Genomic DNA, 15,835 nt, shown 5'->3' with positions numbered 1-15,835 from the left:
TCTTTCATTTGATATTATGTATGTGTTGGTTTTTACTGTTCATGCGCATTTGTAGCGTTGCGAATATGATGGCGCGGACCCTCACTTGCTCCGCTAGTTCATGTTTTATGAACGATCCATTAAAGATAGCACGGTTCCAATATAGCAGTTTTGTTAAGATGATGTCAGAGCAGAATCTAACGATCCACTTTTTTGATATTTGCACTACTTTGTTTTTTTCATCCCTCCAAATATTGCCCTAAAATTGACATTTTCCCGCACAAATATGTTTTTAATGACAAGAGCTAGGGCAATGAAATTAGCTACAGATGTAGTGCTTATAATTGGTAATATGCAAAAAAAAATTTAATGTTGTGTAAAATTTTTTTGTTTAGATATTTTATATCAAACGTAGCACTTTTTTGTGCTTCGTGTCATTGTAGTTCAAATGCCGCTGAAGAAATAATTAAACCATGATAAAATCTTTTATATCCTTTAGAGCTACAATGGTTGCCCAAGAGGTGGACGATGGCTTTTTTTAATTTTCAAAGTCATAACGCTCCAGGAGCCCTTCAAACTTACCTGCTTTTGACGCATATCTGGTTTGGACATCAAACAGATTTATTGGCATTTAATAACATTTATAGTTTGGAATAGATATACATTGCGATGTATTAAATTTTCACAATGATATTGCTTTGGTTTCTTAATAGGTGTAGAGCTTAGCTAATTTTAAAAACAATTAAAAACTGTTTGGGTGTTTTGTTGCGCTACCTGGCGGATGGCAGACAAACTGCTGATTTCTAATGTTCAAAACATTTCCGAGGGCGGCGTTGGCGTCTGTATCATCATCAATCTCCGTGTCTTTTTACCCTCACATTTAAAAAAAAAATATTGGAAGATTTACTATCGATAACTGAATGGTTTAAGTACTGGGTCAGGCTAATAAATCTAAGACCAATATTTACACAAGCGTAGCGTGATATAATGTGTTCATTATTCGATATGATTGAAATCAATAAACAACGAAGACGAAGAGGAAAAGAATACACCTGAGTTCACTTTATGCCTAGAGTCACTAAATGAGCTTTAAAGTATCGGCACTCCGTTCCTCAAAATTGTTTTGGGCGCCGCCATTTTGGGTCTTGCTCAGAGCAAACGCAACTGCCGATCATCGTGATCTAAAAGTACGACTTCCTCAGCATTAGATGCGGTGCTAGGCAGCTGATGCAATATTGCAATGCTCTGTCGCGGGTTGTTTAAACATTTGTGAGGGAGGGAAAAGCGTTTCCTGTGATTTTAGATAAAGCTTCATATAACTGGCAACCATGATTTTAGGCCACAATATGGCCAAGTGTCGTTACTCTGAACCGTAGCTAATTTACTGGCACAAGCGGGAACAATGAAGAAGAGGCAGGTGTCAAGAGGTAGTGGCTTGTGGAATCCACGGGGCTTACGATATGGCCCCTCCAGGTATTACTGGGTGGAGCACTTCATGTGCCCTTTGCTTAGGGTGGAGCACGACATCTGGCCATTTTGTCCCCCTCTTTTATTTTTATTTTTTGTTCAGAAGCGCGTGAAAGAGCGTGTCCCTGCACGCGCTCGTGGCGCTGAATGTGCTATGGCGACATTTTGTTTTCTTCGATTTCTTTGTATTTTCCCCGTGAGCGCGTGCTGTCGGCATCGGGTACTACAGAGGGTGGCATCACCCTAAACAGAAGAACATTGAGGCACCCTAGGTATTACAAGCCTCTTGAACAAGAGCATGAATAGTGTTATTAAATAAGCTACGCTTCAGAGTAGCCACGCTTGGCCTTAGTATGGCTTAAAATTATGGTTGCCAGTTATTTGAAGCTTTATCTGAAATCACAAGAAACGCTTTTCCGTCCCCCACTTTAAACAGTTTGCGACAAAGCAAAGCAACATTACATGAGCTTCCTAACACCGAATCTAATGCTGACGATGTCGCACTTTTGAATCATGACGATCGGCAGTTGCGCCTGCTCTGCACAAGCACCAAAATGGCGGCGTTCACAACACTGTCGGGGAAGAGAGTGCCGATACTCTAAGCGCAGCTCATTTATTGGCTCTAGTTGCCGCGAAACTCCTTTTCCCTGACTGAAACTGAAAGTAAATATGAATAATACACCATTATTATAGCTTATTTAGTTATAACCAAATACACATAATGAGAGGAGAAAGCGGGCGGGTAGGAGAAACGCGGGTTTTATACGCGACCGTTCTAACCGTCTCAAAAGAGAGAACGCACGAGCTTGCGCTGGTTTAGAAAAAAAGGCATCCAAAGAAAAGAGGCGGCACACTGTGTTCTTTGTTATTATGCGTCTAATTGCAAATTGTTGTGTGTATGTTTATTCAGCCGGAAGTTAGTCTGCCTTAGTGGGCGTCTGGTGTCTCAGCTGTAGATGAGCAATTTAGCCAGTGCAGAACAACCGAAAACCTGGGGTCTTCAACGTGCGCCACGCAGTAGTGATGCACGACCGCAAGCCGGTACGATGCTCTTCCAGATCGAAACGGGCAGGGGCGGGGTGGGTTCTGCAGCGCGAGCTTTCGCTCCCAGTGCTCGGAGCTGGTGTGCGCTAGACCATTCACTCGGCAACCAACCCCCCCTTGTGCGTCTAATTTATATACAGGTATAAGTATTTGAAGATCGACAATGGACGTCGATCGTCTCGAGGTAATGTAACGTAATAACATTATATAAATTATAAACTGGTTGAAGGACTGAACGACTTAATTTTTCAATTCTTGGATTGTAATGTGGCGGTAGCCTATTGTACTTACTGTTGATGAAGAGCACTATGAGGTGACGAGGTAATGATTAAATGATGAGGCTCTATAAGGACGACGACATTAATGGGTGTTGAACCACAACGTACAGTGCCAGACTTGTTTCAAGTATCGTGTACCCAAAGACTTTCTTCACCCGCAACAGTATATGGTAGAATCAATGAGGATGTTGCTTTACAACTGTACGTGGAACAGGAAAACTGCACTGTGCAGAAGCGCGGCTTATTCGTTAATATGAGGGACGGATTTTTAGCAGCATTCCCTGATTGACTACTTGGAACAAATGGCCTCGTTGACGTAAAGTGTCCCCGTTCCAAAAGATTCTTGAAGCATACTTAAACCGCAAAGGAGTATGAGGCGAAAAATAAGAAAAAGGAGTCTGGTGTGAAAGGTCCAGATCACCACCGTAGCTTCTACTATCAAATACAAGGGCAGTTACACAGTACACAAAGAAAGGTTTGTGATTTAGTTATATTTACACTTAAGGGCATTGATATCCAACCTATTCAAAGAGATGACACCTCCTGGTCAACCAACATAGAGACTTTTCTACTCAAGTTTTACATGGAAGGCCAGACTTCCGCTGAAATTCCTCACGTAGACGAGTTGTCCGACCGAATAAACTGCCATTACTCCCGATGTGGGTATCTCTCGATCTTTGTTCGTAAGCGATAGTATCATGAGATCGAGGGGTGTGGCTATTCTTCCGCCGAATATTGCTTCGGCGGGTTTTTTTCGTGTAAGAGGAGACCGACGCGTGCTGCCGGAACAAGAACCTGGCGATTCTTCACTGAACTGCTTCTTCCGTAAGCTTCAAAAGGGATTTTTTTTTCGTTTTGCACACCATCTGTTCTGCTTGCCCGTTAGTTGCAGGATGGTATGGTGCACTAATGTGATGCCTGATGCCGTTTTTTTTTTCTTCAAAAACTTGTTTATTTTATTTCAAGCAAGATTTGGCGCGTTATCAGAGAAAAGTATTTTCGGTAGGGCAAAAGTAGGTAAAAGAGACCGTAGAACGTCAATGACGTGTTTGGACGTCGTGGCAGACATCGTGTCAACTTCCAGCCACTTAGAGTACGCATCGTACATGACTCCGCAGATGTGGATACGTTTCGCCACCCACCGACTGAATAGTGGATCGTTTTCAGTTACTGTTCGAGTCTTTCCACAAAGTTAGCCCAGGTGCCAGGACTTTTGTCGAAAGCGGTAAGTGTTCGAAACGTCGACAACGTCGGTAGCCACGTGTTGTGCTTGAAACTGGACACTTACCAATCGCTGAGAAGAAACTTGCTTGTTCGTCTACCATGAGTCGTCCGATATCCGGTCATCACCACAACACCATCTCCCGACAAAACTGGTCTTCATTGTCCGCATGTCCATGGTTAGCAATCACGTCAACTTGTAAATTCCCGAACGCTCATAACTTGCCGTCGCTAAACGCCGTTCATTCATAGCGTCTTCATTGCAAATAAACGTCTTCCTATTTCTTCTGATGGTTTCCCTAAGCTGTACTTACAACATAATGTGTGTCGGTACTTCCGAAAATATTGCAACGGCGTTTGTTTTCCGGGAACTATAATGTAACAACCTTAACAACATCTTCCGGACCCCGTGAAACACAATATTTCGTGACGTTATTTTAGTCGTCATGAAAATGGTGAGGTAACTACCGTAAATCGCGAAGCCGTTTACTAGACGTCCGCATCCACGGTGTCTTGGAAGATTGAGTCTACTGAGCGCGCATTCCTGCAGAGGAAATTTTCATTGATAGAATATTGACACGTCAATCAACATTTGATTCCTTCTTGGTAAGAGTTATTGCGAAAGCCCGTTACAACCGCCGAACCGCATCTCCCTGTATCAGAGAACAATTTATACCCAGCCTGACATTCTCGCATACATCCGTTTGCTGGGCCACGCTACTTGAGCCAGCTGAGCACAGCTGGCAGTGGCGCGAGCAAGGCCACGAGGGGAACGCGATGGTGCTCGAGCCATCCCACTGTGAACCAATGTTTCGGCCACCCCACGGGTGCGTGTCGCCATCTATTGGTTGAACTAACGCCTTGTTCAAGATGGCTGCCGTGGGACCGCAGCCTTAAGCGTCTACTTTTTTTGCGGTTTCCACGTCTCTTGGGGTTCGGGCAGGCCAGCGAGCACGGAGAGAGTAACTAAACATCAGTGCATCATATTTAACCGGACGACGTGGACACCTCCTCCACCGATGGGGGCGACCCGCGGTACCGAAAGCGCGCGATATGTGACGTCTTTGGTCCTTGGCTTATTACTAGTCAGAGCTGCTAAAAGGTTCTTTTTAGTCGAAATACAAAATATAAGTAATATAAGTGGCCCGAACCGTCTCAATTATTTATAAAAGTAGTTTCTGTTCAGTATTTTAGATCAGAAAATAAACAAATGCAGTTTACACAGTACGAAAACAAGATATGACCCGTCGACGTACCCGCCACCAAGCGGTGGAAAAGGCGGCGCATACTAGAAAGGAGTAGTGGGATCAGGCACCGACACGGAAAGGTCCCGAATGTACGCGTCGGCGCTGCGTTCGTATCGACTGGAGGATCCGACCGGCTCCGAGCGTTCCGAAGGCCTTCGGCGAGCAGCTTTGTTTTGCGGCTTGGCTGTTTCGCGTTACGGCAGCGCGGAGTGGCTCCCATTCTGAAGTGATCTGTACCCCGTGTTTGCTGTCGTTTGTGGCCAATGAGGTGTCATGCCGAATTAGTGTTTAATCGGGCAGCGTATGCTGCGGGTAGCCGCTCTGGCTACCCGCAGCATACCAAAGTTATTAGAACCAACTTAGTTCTAGAACTCCGCTCCGGAAGGGGGTACCTTTGCGTGGCGCCTGTTAGAGGGCGCGCGCTCCGCATTAATACTCCCTATCATCATCATTGACGGCGCGCTTGTGGCCGTTGCCATAGAGATCGTACATGGCCGTTGCATCTGGTCTACTGAGCTTACGGATGTTCGTGACGCTTTTTCTGACAGTAGCAGACGACTTTCAAATTGTTTCTGCTGCAGTTGGTGGTCATCGGCACATCTACTATTACAGTATGTACAAACTTGCCCTGATTATAGCCGCCGTATTGTGGCGTCGACGAATTTGGGTTGTTCGAAACGCTTCGCGCTCTCAGCACAGCTAAGGCAGTAGCATTTTACAATAATGCAAAGCGTACGCCAAAACGGTCGTAGCGCTTTTCATGCTCAAATTGTAATTTTTACTGGCGAAAGGGCAAAAATGAACCAAAAACCATGCTGAACCTCGAGAGGAGTCGGGACTCGCAAGCAGCCGCGGAGCAGTAGCAGACGAAAACGCGTGGAATAACGCGCCGGCAGCACCACCTAGCTGCAAAAGAATCGGACACAGTTTCGGACCCCCTCCGATGTACAGCGTCTATGGGAAGTTCCATAACTGAGTTGATCTAGTAACGGTGCAGCATACAGCCTATACAGAACATGCTTTTCTGGCGCCCTCTCGCGCCGTCGACACGGGGTGCGGCAGCTGTGAGCGCTCGCTGAGCTCACTACCCCCCCTCTAGTTCACGGCCACTCAAGCAACCAAGGACGTCATGAAGGAGGTTATTTTTTTTCTTGTTTTTGTAATTTTAATTTGCCTATAACTTTTAATATAAAGCAAAATTCTAGAAAAGAAAAGTTTCATTAAGTTACTACGTTCAGTGCGCTCGGTTCGGTGCAAATAAAAAACCAGTAAAAAAATGAAAGCCGTTTACAATTCCCTGTAACGCCGGTTGGAGCGCAGCTCTTGAGGAGGAGGATGGAAGCGTACTGAGGGATTGGTGACTCCTTGAGGTCACGTGACCTCATGGGAGGTCGGGTGACGTCAAGGGCGTCACGTGACCTCGGGGGAGGGAGGTCACGTGACCTCAGAGGGTCACGTGACCTCAGGAGATTCACGTGACCTCAGGCGGCCACGTGACCTCAGGGGGTCACGTGACCTCAGTGGGGTCACGTGACCTTAAGAGGTCATGTGATCTCAGGGGTCACGTGACCTGGGGGTTACGTGACATTGACAATGACGATTTGATGACGTCATCAGTGACGTCAATATGACGTCATCAGTGATGATGACGATGACGATGCGGATGCCAATGACGTCATCAGTGACGTCACTGATGACGTCATCAGTGATGATGACGATGCGGATGACGATGACGTCTTCAGGTTGCATGCAACCTGGATTGCATGCAACAGGTTGCATACAAATCGTTGTATGCCAGTTGCATGCAACAGGTTGCATGCAACCTGTTGCATGCAACTTCCGAAGGAACCCGAGGTCCTCCCGAAGGAACCCGAGGTCCTCCCGAGGTCCCACCGAAGAAACCCGAGGACTCCCGAAGGAACCCGAGGTCGTCCCCAAGGAACCCGAGGTCCTTCGGGAGGACCTCGGGGGGTTCACGTGACTCCAGGGGGTCACGTGACCTCAGTGGAGTCACGTGACCTTAAGAGGTCATGTGACCTCAGGAGTCACGTGAACTTGACAATGACGATTTGATGACGTCATCAGTGATGTCACTGATGACGTCATCAGTGATGATGACGATGACGATGCGGATGCCAATGACGTCATCAGTGACGTCACTGATGACGTCATCAGTGATGATGACGATGACGATGTGGATGCCAATGACGTCATCAGTGACGTCACTGATGACGTCATCAGTGATTATGACGATGACGATGCGGATGACGATGACGTCATCAAGTTGCATGCAACCTGGATTGCATGCAACATGTTGCATACAAATCGTTGTATGCCAGTTGCATGCAACAGGTTGCGTGCAACCTGTTGCATGCAACTCCCGAAGGAACCCGAGGTCCTCCCGAGGTCCTACCGAAGAAACCCGAGGTCCTCCCGAAGGGACCCGAGGTCCTCCCGAAGGACCTCGGGTTCCTTCGGGACGACCTCGGGTTCCTTCGGGAGTCCTCGGGTCCTTTCGGAAAAATTTACCCATAATGCACCGCGCGGTTACGCCGACGGCGACGGCGACGGCGACGCCGCTCAAGCCGGAAACGGGCGCCTAAGAGCTGCGCTCTAAAAAGTCCTTGCAGGACCCCCTTAAACAAGGAGTTATCCCTGAGCTCTGGAAGTTCGCCGTTGTTGTCTATGTAATAAAAGGAGGTGATGCTTGTTTAGCTAGTAATTATCGTCCAGTGTTAATATTGCGTAGATTTGCAAAAATTTTTGAGAAAGTAGTTTATAAGCGTGTTTATTTTTACCTGAACACTGTGATATCTCATAAACAACATATTTGTTTAGGGGGTAGGTCTGTAGAGTCCAATTTGTGTTCGTCTTTAAGTTAAACCGCTCCAATAGTTACTAGTAGAGGTCAAGTTGGCGCCATCTACCTAGGCATGTCTGAAGTATTTGATTGTGTCAGGCACGATTTATTGTTGCGCAAGCTGGCCTTACATGGTTTCAGTCCGCATTTGTGTAGATGGTTTCATAGCTACTTTTGTGATCGTCGCAATCCTGTACGTTTCAATGGCATCTTCTCTAAACTGTTTATTTCAACATCTAGCGTGCCGAAGGGCTCAATTCTTGGCCCGCTTTTGTTCCTATTGTTTGTAAATAGCATTGCTTATTGCGTAAGCAATGCTAACATCCTTTTGTTTGCTGACGATGTTACGTTATTTCTAAGTGTAGAGTCACAATCCGACTTCTCTCTTCTCCAAGCTGATTTACATTGAGTTCCGAGATGGTGTATAGAAAACGGCTTGTCACTTAACACCTTGAAATCCAAATCAAAGGTGTTATCCAGGAAATGTGCAGATACTATTTGCTTTGCATATTACCTGGTTGGCGTATTAGTTCCTCCAGTCTCCTTTATCAGGGACCTTAGAGTGTATTTTGACAACTCATTCTCTTTCATCAATTATGTCTTCGCTACAGAAAATGCAACGTTGAGGACGTTAGTGGCGATTTCAAGAATTTGTCGTCAAATTTCAGCTCCCTGTTTCTTGCTACTCTTATTCTAGTTCTAGTTCGATCGCGACTGGAATTTGCCTCAGTCATTTGTATATCATTGACTCTGTCGCTAGAGCTAGGTATTGAAAATGTGCAAAAACGAATGGTAAGAATTTTATATGACGGCTACACTGGAAGGAGATATTTTTATCCCTATGAGACATTGCTTCGTAAATTTTCGCTGCAACATTTGGCGGTGAGAAGGAAGTACAGATATTTTCTATTACTTCACAAAGTTGTTCATGGCAGGATAAATTCGGCGGCTTTATTACAAATTATTGAGTCTCGTGTTCCCTCTCTCCCGAGCCAAAACATTTCAACTTTTTAACCATCTTGCTTGTCCGCGGTGATCGGATTGTCAAGAATACAAATTGCTTGTGATTCGCTCAAATTTAACCTCGACATATTTTCATCCAATAATGAGTATGTTAAATCTAGGTGACTGGATGTCTGCGAACTAATCAATAATCAATTTTTGTGTTATGATAATTATGCATGACTTTTATTGATTTAAATTTGTTGTTTCCTGTATTTTTAGGTTTTACTCCATGCATATTTAGTGCACCACACTGTAAACGAAGAGGCTGCTTATGGGCGCGAAAAAATAACACCATTATTATTATTATTATTATTATTATTATTTGTTTCCCAAAGATCGGTCCTAGGTCCTCTTTTGTTGTCAATTATCGTAAATGATGTTTCCCGTGTTATTTTGAATTCCATGTTTCTTCAATACGCGGACGAAATAAAAATCTACAAGGAAATAGTGCCGCCAGAGGATTGCACTATACTTCGTTTCAGCTTCCGTCCGAGCGCAGCCAAAGGCTGAGGGACGGTTCGCAACTTCGAGAAGAGCATTCCTACGCACCACAAAGTAGTTCACAAAAGTAATTTCTTTTAAAATAACTGTTTTGTGCGTAAAAACTGCACGATATTCCAGATGTGTACTGTTGAGAATGATTTGCAACTAAAAGAATTAAATCACTGAAGTTTATGTTTCTATTAATATATTTAAATGCATGTGGTTTGGTGAAAACATGTATATCCGCTGGCAACACTGCAGCGCTCGGTTTTTCTGTGTGATTTCGTTCCCGTAATTGCCTAATCATGTGCTTCGCTGCTTTCCTCACCGAGTCGCTTCAAAACGCCCTTTCGCAAAGGCACGTTTGGGCGTCAGGCGCGAGAAGTCGTGATGAATGTCTACCTTCCAATTCAGCAGGAGACTACGGCCGCGTCGTACCGCGAATGCGTTGTAAACATGCAAAGCGTCCGGGCCACTACAATTCATATACGCGGCGAAATCAGGGCACCCCTTTACCTGCCGTTCACATTGAACGCCGAGAAGCTGGTGAAAAGGACTGCGCCTCGAGCCCTGGTATATCCAGACAATACAAAGGAAACATCAACGGCCGGGTCATCGGGGACCTTGCAACGTGTACTTACAACTCGAAACTATGCCGAACAGGTAGAAAGCTCGGACACAGATGCCAGCGGCCAGCCTACGTACTGACATCCCCTGTGACTAGGTTTCAGAACGTGAAAGGACACTTCTTAAACCTGTAGCAGACGATATCGTTGATACACCCGTAGCAGACGAAATACTCGGCGAGCGCGGGCGGCGCGGGCAGCGGAGTGATACAAAAGTGCAGGCGAGATTGCGTGACCGATTGCCGGCGTGTGATTGGCTCCGGCCACACGTAGCTTTGGCTGCGCTCGGACGGAAGCTGAAACGAAGTATAATCTTCAGGAAGAGGCATGTTCCTTCTTTTGTATGGTGCTAAGATAATTATCTTTTTTTAAACCGTTCTAAAACAAATGTCATGACTTTTTCTCGTAAGACGCATAATAGCTCCTGTTTATATAATATCCACGGCGAAATCCTGTCTCGTATCGATGAAATGAAAGATCTCGGTGTCATCTTTGGCTCAAGCCTGAGGTTCGATGGCCATGTAACCAAGGTGGTCAATTCGTCTCTCCGCGCTTTGGGTGCCACATGTCGTGTAACGAAAGAGTTTAAAAACCCGCCTGCTTTTCTTACATTACACTGTTCTCTAGCAAGGTCACAGCTTGTGTATGCCTTGGTTGTGTGGAATGGAATTACCCAAACCAATTCTGTGGGGATTGAACGCGTTCAAAAGAAGTTTACTTCTATTATAAAGCATCGCTATCTTAAGGAGAATGTACATCGTAAGTATCATGAAGACGCGCTAAATCTTTTTTTTAAATTTCTTAGCCTGCACCGGCGTCGGGAGAAAGCAGACCTGTTGTTTCTGTTTAAGGTCACGCACGGCTTAATTGATTCACCATAACTCTTGTCTCAAGTGAGTCTTAGAGTTCTACGCGTACGTACACGTCTTCAGACATCTTTTTATATATCTCGAGCTTTTAATCTACTAGTCCGAATCCTCAGGTTGTCTAAATGTTATAATCGTCACCAGAGAGTACTTGATATATCTGACTCGTGCTATAGGGCTTTCAATCAATTTATTGTAAACCTGTTTATGCTTGAGCAGGACTGAAAAGTGCTGAATGTCCGACCGTGTGAAATTTATTGTTTTCACAATATGCGCGCGTTGCAGATGTCTCGCTGCTTCACATTTACTTTGCACACTTCAACTTTCCTTTGAACACATGATTTTCACCAGCAGAATTCCTATCTTTGTTACCCTTCTGCATTTGATGGGTCTCGTGTAATATTGTGTTTTTGTGTATTTATTAATTTGTAGTTTAAAGTGTGCCTGCACCAAACCGCGAGGTTGTTCCTTGACACTCTAATAAACATTGGTTGCTTGATTAATTGATAAAGCTTTTTCGCATAGGTAAAATTAGGTGCAATATGCTGTTGGCGGTAAACCAGAAAAATTGCACAAGCTTGACCAAGCTGACAAACACCCGGGAGTGCAGAATGCAATCAGCGCAAACTACCATCTCGTAGAACGAAAGAAATTGATGTTATGGGTTTTGTGGTAACATAACGGGGTCCCACGTCAGGTTAATTTTTCCACTAAATTTAGCAAGAACTATAGTCGTCACATGCCTTGAGGTAACATGACGGGGTCACTTGACTTCAATTTTTCCGCTATATTTAGATAGAAAATTGATGGCACATGTCAATAATTTCCTCGCTAAACCTAGCGGGTAAATTAACGATATAATAGTAAAGCGAGACTGTAAGCCATTTTAACGAACAACCACACACACACCATTTCAAACAGCTGGTTGTATATTTTTTTTATTATTTACTCCAAATCCCGCGTACCTTTTTTTTTCTTTTTTTTTTTCCATTACGTGATAGTTATTTGTGACGGTTGTTCATCGCGGTTTTCTTGTGGAATTCAACTGAAAAAAACATTTTGTGTTTAAAGCTAATTCACAATCTAACAAAAAGCGTTCACGAGCGATGTTTCTATTCTTTCGCCGACACTACTAAAGTCCGACACGGCCTGTCTAGCGCCAGTGACGTTGCCTGTCAAAATCTGCAATGATGAACGAGTTTCGTTCATCAAAAAATGTTTTTCAACCATCTTCTCGGGGACCTTTTTTTCTTTTTTTTCCCCCCAAATGCAAGTCTTCGGAAAAAAAAAAACCTTCGATCGATCGCAATTAAAGATAAGCCTGGCCTATCTACCGACTCGTGGCAGCTTTCGAGTGGCATTGCACACTACCTACACACACGCTGCTCACTTCGGACACGCGCTGTCAAAAGTACGCTTGTCGTTCCCAGAAATTAATGAGATATGATCTGATAAAGGCGCCGCTATACACCAGCTTTAGCTTCGTATGGGGTATGGGGTGAAAAACGTATAAAAACGTTTTTCACCATATTCCTGCGAAGTTTGAAAGCATGCTAAGCAAGTTAATTAAACGGAACAGCGGATGCAGGTTTAGTTGAACGAACCTGGATAGTTGCCACACGTGTAGAGCTAAAATGTCTCTCTAAAATAACCTAAGTTTTTTTTTTTTGTTTGTTTTTTTTTGCTTGTTTTAGTGACTGAACGAATGCCTTTAATTGAGGAGCACGTGGGAACTCAGTCAATTTTTTCAATTAACTTCATGCCGAAGAAATGTTGCTAGTCCATTTTGTTTTATACGACTAACGTAACCTGTGCAAAGTGTGAAGTTCTGTACCAGTCAGGCCAATCCTAGCGCCCCGGAATGACTGCCCAAAACGATTCAAATCCATTCGCCGCTTCTCCCTTTTCTGCCAGAAACAAATAACAAAATAAAGGTACGGTACCAAGCAAAAACTTGCTGTACATCGTTGAAAACGACTGAAGCATCTCGTTTCTACACAGATTTGACGCGCTCACGGCATACCGAAAAAAAAAAAAAATCTAGCTTGACCTTTTTTTGTGGTTTCGGTTCGCGTTCACAAAATGAGAGCTCCGCTGGCTGCATTTGATATTAAGCAGAAAGCGTTTACGTTTTTCTTGCGTTGTTTTGTTTTATGAATAAAGCTTCTTTAGAGGTTCTTTTTTTTCGCATCACCATCCTATATTACCACAGTGATAGGCACCAAATGTTTAGAGCCAAGAAAAAAATAAAAAAAAAATAAAACGCGTTACTTTTAGAAACTGGAGATTTTTTTTTTTTTTTTCAAAACACGTTGACGACAAATATTTCATCTTGAAATGTTTGACTTTTTAAGCATACAGGATTTATAGAGCAACGATGAAATTGAAATATTTCACAAAATGCGCCCTTTCCAAAGCTTTATATAAATTAAAAAAAAAATAGCGTCCAGTATATTTTCATTACGACACGACGGTATGCCGGTTTCATCCTGCCTCGGGAAAACGTCTTCTGATCTCGGTGATTGTGCGTAGTATATTTCGATTAAAACTGTTCTAAGCATGTGCGTGCACGCGCGCGGATATATGTGCGCGTGTGCTTTGCCTGTACGAAAGAGCCAATGGTGACGTTAGAACGACGACGAGCTCTTATTGGCTGATTGAAAAAAAAGTAGTGGGTAGACTTCAATGCTATATGTCTTAAGGTCTACACACTATATTTTTGTTTCCATCAGCCAATAAGAGCTTGGCGTCGTTCTGACGTTACCGCCACTCCTGTGCAAGAAGCAGACGACCAATCAGTCAATCAAGTGGTGCCAAAAGGGTATCGTCATGCCTCTCGAGGTTTTTGGGCGTTTTGTTCTCTCTGGCCTATCCATTCACGCGCAATAAATGCCGTTGATCGTACGATTTTTTTTTTTTTCTGTGCGTGATTGGTTGAGCCAGACGCTAGCAAAAAGCACAGATCGTCGTGACGAAGCACTCTTGACGATGCCTGATTGTCTCCGTTGGATTATAGCGTGGGCAGTGGTCGGACTTAATATAAAACGGAGCATCTACGTGGCTTGCACTGAGGTCACATCGCATACTTTTGACCATGTAAGAGGAGGACAGGGAAGCTGCTTTTGTACGAATTTTGAGTGACGAGGTTTATCTTCTATAATCTTCTGGGAGGAGAATAGGGACGGTCTATGGAAATCTGGGAGGCACAAAGGAGGATCCTGGTAAGAGAGGAGCTCCTTCTCCCCCTCTTCTCTGGTGATCATCGGAGCGGTCTTTGAATGGCGACACCTGGAAGTCATCTATAGACCATTCCATTTAGCGCTCTCTGGGCGGCACCATTTTGTTCGACAGCAGCGCCCTCTCCATACATCCACGAAATTCAGCGGGCTCGGTGGGGTAAAACGAGAGAGAGGGCACGCGCCCGACTTCGCTAGCAGACGACAAAGCGGGAGGTTGCCATTCTCCATCTTTGGGCTAAATCGGCGGGCTGTACGGAACATCGAACTCTCACTCGTGGCTGCCGTTATGAAGTGGTTCGCGTTCTTAGAATAGTTATGGCTACTCCAAAATCAGCCTAGAGCTCTCTGTTGTTCTACTTCGGTAAATGATCAACTGATATATCTTTTTTCCGTTACTTAAATAGCAGTTGAGTCAGCCGGCAGTACTACCCTCAACTACTGCGTGTATTGCGGCAGGAGAGCATGCTTTTATTTATTATTTGAGACATCCACTCATGGTCGCTAAAGGCCTACACCAGTGCGAACTTTGTATAGTAAAAAAGGTGCAGCCACCGGATTCACTTTTCGCCGGAGAGACCGGCCAGTCTGACACAGTTTTCCCTATATTTTTATTTTTTTATTTGCACGCAGATAACAGCGCAATTGGACTCTGTTGCTCTTTTTTATCTAGCATAGTAATACACGATAACTGGCATACCAAAATCTGCGCATCTGCACTTGAAATTCCCAAAATGACGCGATTTTAAACAGAGTTTGTACGCCAGCCGGATGCTAGGTACGGCCCACTCGGCGGAGCAGTCGAGATGCGGGTGAGAGGGGGAGGGCGTTTCTTCTCGTTTTACCCCCTCTGCTATGACCCTAATGGAACGGTAGCCCCGAGAAGTTCGCGTGGCGCCCCCTTACGGCGAACCGGGGTGACGTCACGGCGAGGAGAGATTTTTCCCCGGCTCGCCTCGCTCGCCCTGTGGAGGCTGTGACGACGCTAGCTGACGGCGCGCTTGTTTCTATTTAATTTTTTTTGGCATGTTTTTCGTGGGAACTGTAAATTTTTATATGTTTCTTTATTGAGGTATGTCCTGTAGCTACAGGCGAAACTTCAACCAACACTTTAAGCATGGTTGACAGGGCAGGCAACGCATGAATGACAGCTGGTATATGAAAATGAAGAAATATGTCCACAATTGCAGGAGCACCACTATAGATTTACATCTCGCACAATAAATGCTGCTGATGGTCTGAATGAATTGGCAGGTTATGTATACTATATTTTCTTGTATCTCTGTTTTTAAACAAGATCGCCGAAGCAGAAAAGCTGCATGTTGCTCGAGCAACATGCTAAATACAGTTTGGGCCATGGGGAGAGAATCACAAGTAAGACAGCCCAAGTGCAGGGGCAAAGTAAAAAAACAAGGAGCATTTATTGTATACATTGCTGGCATTTGATTTTTGCTGGATTCCGATAGTATTTCAACGGACTACACGTGTGGTATCTGTGGACTTGTTTATATCAACCCTCAAGT

This window comes from Ixodes scapularis, unplaced genomic scaffold, assembly GCF_016920785.2.
Source record: "Ixodes scapularis isolate PalLabHiFi unplaced genomic scaffold, ASM1692078v2 ptg001354l_1__unscaffolded, whole genome shotgun sequence".
Lineage (NCBI taxonomy): Eukaryota > Metazoa > Arthropoda > Arachnida > Ixodida > Ixodidae > Ixodes > Ixodes scapularis.
Note: the sequence above shows the minus strand (reverse complement) of the source record.